Below are 9,111 nucleotides of genomic sequence, written 5' to 3'. Positions count from 1 at the left end.
GGGCCAGGCAGGGTGAGGAGAGGCTATACATGTACTTTTGCGCTTCACCAAAGAAGCACTGCTTGCAGTCTACAATAACGATGCTTAGGAAATGTAACAAATTAAAATAATTAAACATTGTTCAAGAAAATGCGCCCTTACTGCTTCGGACTTTGAAGCCATTTCTTTGATGTACTTGTGTGAAATATGATGAATAACCACGTCCTTCAATGGAAAGAAAGCTGGCAGAAACTTCACGACAATACGTGAGACCAACACGATGAAATCACGCTCGATGGCAAGGTTGCTTTCTGAACTAGGGAGAAGCTCAGCAAGCTCCAGATCTGCAATCTTGCATTGCCCTATTACAGCATCTGCATCTGTTGGTGGGACATGGAGCAATGATAGCACAGTCGGTTAGTGCGCGGCCTTGGTGCAAGAGGTCCTGAGTTCGATTCCCGGATCTCGCATCCTTGTTTCGACTTCTTTCCTTTCCGTGTAGCTAAGTAGCTTTAAATACCCGTAAAACGGAGCACTGATGGAGAGGGGGGAGTAAAATGAGCGCACCGTCGACCTCAGGTTTGTCAGTTGAATTACTGTTACGAGTTATCGACGTTAAATATGGTTGCTTTACTTTACTTTTACTTTATTGGGCACGACCCTGTCATGAGTCTAATGGATTGACTTGTTGCAGAGCTTGCTCGTCTGAATTCTTGCTGAGAGGCTGAAGTCCAGGTTGTCAGCTACAATTCCAAAAACATATAGATTGGATTTCCATGTCATATATAAATATAACATACATGAATGTAGTTTGAGTGTTTCTATATTTTCCTTTACCGAAACAACAAAAAGGTGGTGGAAATCTTTTGATATTAACAGTACTCAACCCCTAGACACTGGTTTTCATACCCTTTAAAGGACTCAACGATAACATGTTTACATTTTTTTCAGCATAATAAAACTAGTTATTAGGAGTTAAATGAGGAACTACAATATCCTTACAAAATGTAAATTTTTCAATTTAACAAGGAATTCTGTTATATTAGCAATGACCTGACGAATTCTTTAAATAATTTGTACATTATGCTTTTGCTTGAAATTCCAAAAAATGCTTCAATTGCTCTCACTAAAATGCTTCGATATTGCTCGAAACAAGATTATAACATTTTTACAGGGTGTTAAACTTTTTTATATGACCAAAACGTCTATATGACAACCTCATAATAAGACAACAACTAATTACTTAAACAAATTGATGTTTTCCTTTTATATTTTAAAGTAGAGACTCATTTCCCTTAAACATTTTTTTCATTTCTCGGGAAATGTCTAATGTGCACAACTAATGCTCAATGCTTTACCTCACAAAAATGCTCGAAAAATCGCTAGCATGATGTACAAAAGCCAAATAAAAATCAAATGACATTGTTAATTTTGGCTTACCTGTATGATACAGGATCTTCCTTGAGCAACTCACGTTTGGCGTTTTCAAGCTCAGGTTTACTACATCTGTCAGAAACTACAAGGGACTTCAATCTCTCAAGGGCTGCCTTTGAGAGATCAATGTCATTGTGCAGTGTTTCCGGCATCTGTTCGCCCAGAATTTCCTCAATTAAGGACAAAGCTCCATTCCGTTCTTCGATTGACGTCTTCCACATCAACACTGTAGAATCGTGACTTTGGCTCGCATCGACCTGATCTCTGATCACTTGCTTGTGCGATGTGCAGATACCAAGATGATTCAACCGGGTGAAATCATTCGCCTTCGCCCCACTGTGAACGAGAACGGTTGAAACTCGCTTCGCGTGAGCGGACATACGAGAATTTCGAAGGCGAGCAATTGCTGAGGTGGCCAATGCGATGGAGTTTATACTACCATCCAGATTTGAATCAGGCTGATGGACATTTGCGGCCCCGGTGATGCATGCATGCCACAAAGGGCAAAACACTTTTATTTCATGCACCAGTTTCCGATTAGAAAATGCTGCCAGTTCGTCAGGACAGCTGTATTTGAGCATGCTGTCGCTCCGGATGTACTCTGTCATCTCACGAGCCATATTTCTGGACAGAGAAGATAACAGTTCTTCCCTTAGCTTTTCATAACCAGACATTGCGTTTACAACTGGCTTCCAGTTTCTATCGCAAATGTTTCTTATCATGTTAGCAGTCATAACATCGGGCGGGGAGCGAAACGTAAATGTTTCGTCCCCTGTTGGGATGATCACTTTCATTTTGGCTTTTTCACCTTCTCGATCCTCCACCGACACGAGGTTACAGATTTCATTTCGAGCTTCTTGCGAAGAAACTCCATCAGCATACGTGATGGAACGTCGAGCTTTTGACTTCTTGGCAGTCTGCACAGTCATCTTTTCAGTAACTGCAGCTGGTGAACTGATCTTGTTCACTTTCGCCAGATTAGACGAATGAGGTGAAATCGACATTCGCTTGAATCGCTCAACTTCGATTGGCGAATATTCAATAGAACTCGAGGGGTTTTCCACAGCAACATTAAATGCAGATCCCAAAAACCTCATCAAATCAGTTGCGTTTCGAATCTTTGTGGCACATTTGGCACAGACACGGCTTGAGGAATCCAAACTTTTCCTGCACGTAAATCCGAGTTCCCCGACAAATTCAGCGCGTCGACATTTTGCGACTCCAGCGCGTTTGGGAATTTCAAACAAATTCTCGGTACAAACTCTGCGATTGAAGCCTTCGTAATAATTCCTAAAGTTACATTTACAGACGCGACAAAAATCGTCAACAGATGATTCCTTTGCCGGTCTCCCTTTCACAGACTTCTTTGGTGTTTTGCTTGACGAGGACATTCCCCGAGCACGAAGCACATGATGTGAGATGAAAACATGCTACCCGCCAGAACATGATCTACGCGCGTAACTCCCGGGAAAGCGATGACAGACCAAAATTGAGAGGCCGTCAAGATAAGGGAAATAATTGGATTGCGGTTAATTAGATTTGAAATGAACACCATAAAATCACTCGGCCGTGAAAGGTCAAACGCTGAGGCGCTGAGGCTTTGTCTGTAGTCCCTTTTTTTTCGCCTTCCGCCCAGACACCAGCATTCGTGCGGCCTGTTTTTTTCGCTCCGCTCTCGACGGACTATAAGAAAACAAAGGGACTGCTCGTAGTCTACATTTCCCGCATAATTACACACCAGAGCAAAAATATCTTTAATTAGTAGGCACCATCCTTAACCAATTGTAATTAAAGAATAATACATGAAAATAAGGTAATTCCTTTTGAGCTCTTGATTCTTGACTGTTGGTTAAGTTCGGTACTTCAGTCAGGGGTTTCAATAGAAGCCGTTTACCAGCGGTATACCGCCGCCTGCTTTGCCTCACACCACCGGCTAGTTTGCCTTGATTTTCACTAAAAATGCTATTATAAACTTGTCAAACTGCCGCCTTCAATGGGCTATCATGGACGGCTATTTCAGAAGTAATTGAAACCCCTGACTTCTACTTTCGATAAGATAAAAATAAAAAATCTTGCAGCAAGTCAATGCGAGTTTATAAAATGGTAGCAAACTTAGCGTTTTCCGCTTGCCGTCCACACGTGGACACTCATAAACAGGTACTTATTTATGAAACTGGATAAGTACTAGCATGGACATAGCCACGGCAACTTTGCTTCCGCCGCCAAAAGACTTGATAATTTTGCCTTCTTCAGAAGGTATTGTTTATTAAAGTAGCACCTCATAGTTATTGCACCTATTGTTAGGGGCGGCTAAAAGAACACAAAAGACTGAATCTAAGTCATTTACTGCCCAAGCATAAAAGCCTGAGACGAGCAAAAGAGTTTCACTGTGGTTACAACCTTGTGCTAGATTGTTACTAGACGTTCATGATGGCTTTACGCAACCTTACCAAAGTTCCAAAACTGTGTCTTGTGTATTTTGCTGTTGACAAAAGTACATGCGTGATTGAAACTAAAAAACTGTGACCGAAAGACTCGGGAAAGCTGTTTTTGGAGACTGCACCCAATACGAGAGACATGGTTACGGTTAAAAGTGGAGGCAAGCTGCTAGAAGCTATGGTTATTTGCGACAGATGGTAAGTACCCATAGCAAAATTAGGTTCATTTCAGGTATACCTGAAATGTACCTCACAGGTACATTCTAGGTGGTACCCAAAATAGGGTAGAATTGGAACAAAACCAGGTACATTTTGGGTAAACCTGAAAAGTACCTGAAACATCAGCTACATTTTGGGTACATCAAGGTTTTGGTTTACTGAAATATAAAAATTGAGCAATAATATGTGACATCACCCCCTGAAAAGTACCTTTAACAAGCAGGTACATTTTGGGTACTGTGACATCTCATCTCTTTCATGATGGCCACTGCCAGTGAGATGATGATGTTCATGAAAACAGATATCAGCATACAATTTTTAGATTTAAAACAATCTTAATCTTTAGGGCATATTACAATTCATGACGTTGACTTTATTTTTAATTAACATGAATATTTGTTGTGCTAGTGAAGAACCTTGCGTAATGTTCTCCCTAGTGTCTTCTTTCCCCAGACTCCCCTACCCCACTCCCTCAAAAATACACTATCAAGACTTCTATAATCACTCAATATTTCTTAAATTCCTCCACCACAAATGTAATAACCCATGTAAAATCTCAGTGTCTTAAACTTCTACAGAATAAAAAGAATTTTGTAAGTTCTGAAATTACCATTTTCCATCAAGTTTAAAAAAATTCTTTGAAACAAAATATATGACTCTGAAATACAAAAATCTCAATTTTTATGGGACAAAGGGGAAACATAATTTTTGTGAACTTTAAAGTTTATCTTTTCTGATCAACGGGAAAATGTGTTTGGGCTGTTATAGCCAACACCAGTTTTTTGAAACAACATGTAGAAATGTGATATCAATGAACTTAATTTTTTTTTACTTGCATTAGCATGACAAAGTATTATTAAACTTAAACTTAAGACAAGGCTGTTCCATTTAATATCCCTCACCCCATATCAAGGAATTTAAAATTTACACAGGGGTATTTTTTACCCCGGAATTTCCCCAAGAGATCATTCTTTACACCCCAAAAATTCCAAGGCATCTTCATATTTGGAATTTCCGAAGGGTCCATGAGAGAACTGGGAAGTTGCTCAGGGGTTGCTAGAAATTTCTGTAAGGTGGTGGGCAAGCCTTGAATTTTCACAGTGATGGAACAGTCTTGAAAATTTAGAGTTCCTTAATAGGAGGTACTGCTATTTTTTGGAACAGCCCATTAAGATTACTCCATTTCTTAGCTTTCTTAGCTGGTTTCATCTCCAGTTGTTCACAGTCTTGATGCCTTTTCTTTTCATTGGAAGACATCGCACTCAGCTTTCTCCTTCCTGTTTTCCTTAGTGTCACCAAACTGTTGGACTGAAAACCCTGCGTTAAAAAATACATGTCTATATGATAATAAAATCAACAAAGAAGTCAGCACAACAGAATGACAGATATATAATTCTGACACCCATTCTTGCTTCTGTGCTGTATAATAAGTCACCTACGTAGAATATCTGCCCTAAACCAAAATGTAATGAGATTGTATCAAGAGCTGCATACAGCAGCAGTGCTGGAAATAATCTTTCTTTATTCACAGGAAATATGTCCTTTCAAATCTTCCTTTTGGTCAGACATTTGACAAATTGAACCAGACATAATTTATTGACTGAGATGTTCAGTCATCGTGTCTGATCATAATGTGAAATTGGCCGGACATTTTCAAAATTTGGTCGGACAATGTCCGATGACCGACTGTTACTTCCAGCACTACAGCAGAAGTAATGTTCCAATCAACGTCCTGAAAGAAAGGTCTGCATGATGGCTGAGGGTTCTAGAAAAATAATGTAGACTGATACAAACCTATAACTGCATCTACAATATCTGGGTCAAGCCCTTTTTTCTCATTTGCACCAGAAGGGTTGGCAGCCTTCAAAAGCTCTTCTGGAGTGTAGAATGCCATTAAGATTGCACCTTGCCCTAGCTGTTGCAGTTTCACGTGTCATGGCCTTGTCTAGCTGATTTTGGTAAACATAAATCCTTGTTCCTGGCACAAGTTCTACCATCTATCTCAGAAAAAATCATAGAAGATTTACTATATTTGTATACATAGTATGGCACAGATAAAATACCTAGTATGGCACAGATACAGTCCAGATAAATACAAAAATGAAAAATTAAGTGAGAAAATGCACAAGAAGACCAAATCTGCCTGACAGGCCGAGCTCAGTCCTGTGGGTTTTTTTGATATCCTGCAGGTATTGTTCCAACTGCCATGAGGCATCATGATCAATACCCGCAGGCACGTGGAGGCATGCCTCCCCATGAGGCTCGGAGTTTGGCTGACATGTCACCTTGATCTGACATTATTGTGGATCTGTCATGCCTCGACACCGTTTCAGGCTTGTGATGCTTACAAATGTGACTGATGTGTTACTTATGACAACATCGGAAACCTGTGTAATGCTGATTTGTTTCTCAAATCTTGCATTTCGACCTGGATTTGTCAATTGCAATTGTAATTAACCATACCTTGTGTGCCCAAATTCACAAGCTCCCATACAGCCATTAATGTGGTAATTGGGAGGGCACATTGTATCATGATTCCATGTTTGTTCAACTTGGCAAATTGGACATAGTTTTTCAATGAGTGATTAAGGCCCTTCTAAATCTGCATAAAATATGTCTGTTATAAGAGCTAAAACTAGTCTGGTGGCTGATATGACAGCCTGTTGAAACATACCTGGTAAAGGTCTGCCACTGACTTGCTAACTTTGCCAGCTCTTGGATTTGCCATTACATGACTGACTCCCTCCGTGGATTTGCCATTAGATGAGTCATCTCATGACATGAAATAGGTGAAAATACAGGAATAAGCTCAAAAAATAGGAAAGAAAAGGAACTTTTATTGACACCCTCGGCACTTTTTATTCTACCGGCAATTCAGGAGATCTTGCTCCAAAACCGAATGGAACAGTTCAGTCCAAATGGAAACGTTTGTAAAAAAGTAGACCACTTGGCCCAGGACCAGCCTGATCGAAAATGACAGTATGGGTTCCTGATGTTGGTGTTGTTAGCCTTTTAGCATCAGAGTCTTCTGAGAGTATTCCGGAAGCTGTTTCAGGCATGAACTGCTTTCTTGGGTATTTCTTGCCTATGGTTTTTTGTTGGAGTTTTGATTTATTCGTGGCCTTTGCACATTCTGTACCGAGAGGACTTCTCTTAAGTGCATAATTTGCTGACAAGAGGAGATAAGAGAAACACTTTTGTCAACCACGTCAGTAGTGAAATGATCATATCGTGGCTCCTGTTGGGTTGAGTCTAAGTCCCAGATGTCAAAAAAAGGGCAATGATGATACGTCGTTTTTTTAAGATGCGTCTTAAAATATATGCATAATTACGCTCGTCAGTAGGGTCAACTTCGTCTCGGTCAAGCAATTCTCATATAAACGCGCGTTAAACCATATAAACGGAAACTTAAGCAAGGAAGACGCGACGAAAACAAGAACACCTAAAAAACAACAGGCTAAACGAGCAAAAACAATGGCTTGTACATCTCTTGGCCGTTCTCTCCAAAACAACAACGTGAAATGACTAAATTTGAAGTTCTGTAGAGTACGTGAGTGTAATGAGAGACATTTTCAACGTACTCAATGAACATCAATGCCGTTCATTCAAGTTGAATTCTTGGTCAGTTGTCATGAGTTTCACAAGCAGAATGTGTTGTAATAAATGAAATTTCATTGCAGTTATGTGATTTATGTTTTTCGTAGTCGTTCTCGTTGACGTCACCATCGTCCTTGCTCACTATGGAGTTTAAGGGCCACAAAACGAAAACAAAATCAAACATATCCCCCATAAAACGCCACAAAAGTCACTTACTTGCATCTGCTTGTGTTGGTGGGCGTATTTGTCGCCCTCCTATCATTTTTCACTGAAAATAAAATTTAAAAACTGGAAGTGCACTCACGGTGTCTATTGAAAAGCGTGCTCTTTTCGGTCAACATGACAATTTGTACGCATGCGTTAGAATGGCGTAAGGCACGATGGGACTTCATGGCTTCATAAAGGAATCCTACGGTAGTTCTTGGTTTTGCTTCCTGATATAAGAAATGAATTATTCGAAAGCGAAAAAAAATGTAAAAAGCGATGTTGAGGCCCATATTTATCGTGGATGAGTGCACCAGATATCAAGGAACCTCGTGTCCCAGAATGGAGAGTGAGAAGTCTTGAGAATGGCGTTTACAATGCCGCAGGTTGTGCTAATGCAAGTTCTGTTGTAGCCGGCAGCAACGCTAACACTGATTCTCGAGGTGAAGAAGTCTCCAATACTGGCGACTTTGAGGAATCAAATGTTAGATATGACGTCGAAGTAGCTGACCATCAAGATTCTGTTTCATGTATCGTTGGTGAAGACATAATGCCTAACAGCGTGAACGCTGGTGTGCAAGACTTTGAAGGATGTCCTCCAAACGATGATGGTGTTATTAACATACAATCTTTCCAAGAAGAATGCAGCCCTCATTGTTATTGCAGCAATTGCCAATATGCAGACGATGAAGAGTTTTCTTTGTGCAATGACGTTGAAGGTAATGAAGTCTAGGCACTTGTCCATTTGCAGAAAATACCTCGGATGGATGCCAGAGGTTCTCTCTCTCGCGGTCAGCAGTAAACAAACACAGGAAAAAAATGCATATTCCAATGTTGGAATTTAGTTGGTTTATTACTGTCATATCATTGGTACTCCAATATTGGTAAATTTGGATTACATAATCCAACATTGGGACACATATTCCCAACATTGGATTACCTTATTTTCCAGCAATGGTTAAATAAGGTCCAACATTGGGCCATAAAAATTTCCAATGTTGGAGAAAAAGTTTGCAACATTGGTTTCCAGCACAAGCCAACATCGTGCAACATATGCCCAACATTGGACCACTGAAGTTTCCAGTGTTGGACAAGATGTTTCCAACATTGGTTTCCTGCACACATAAACATCGGACCATCAAAATTTCCAACATTGGATTTATGCACAATCCAAGATTGGACAACAGGTTTCCAACGTTGCACGAAGTGTTTCCAACACTGGATTGATGGGCTTTCGATT

Source organism: Montipora foliosa, chromosome 9 (assembly GCF_036669935.1).
Source record: "Montipora foliosa isolate CH-2021 chromosome 9, ASM3666993v2, whole genome shotgun sequence".
In the NCBI taxonomy this organism is placed as follows: Eukaryota; Metazoa; Cnidaria; class Anthozoa; order Scleractinia; family Acroporidae; genus Montipora; species Montipora foliosa.
The sequence above is the reverse complement of the archived record's forward strand: the minus strand, read 5'-3'. Positions refer to the sequence as shown.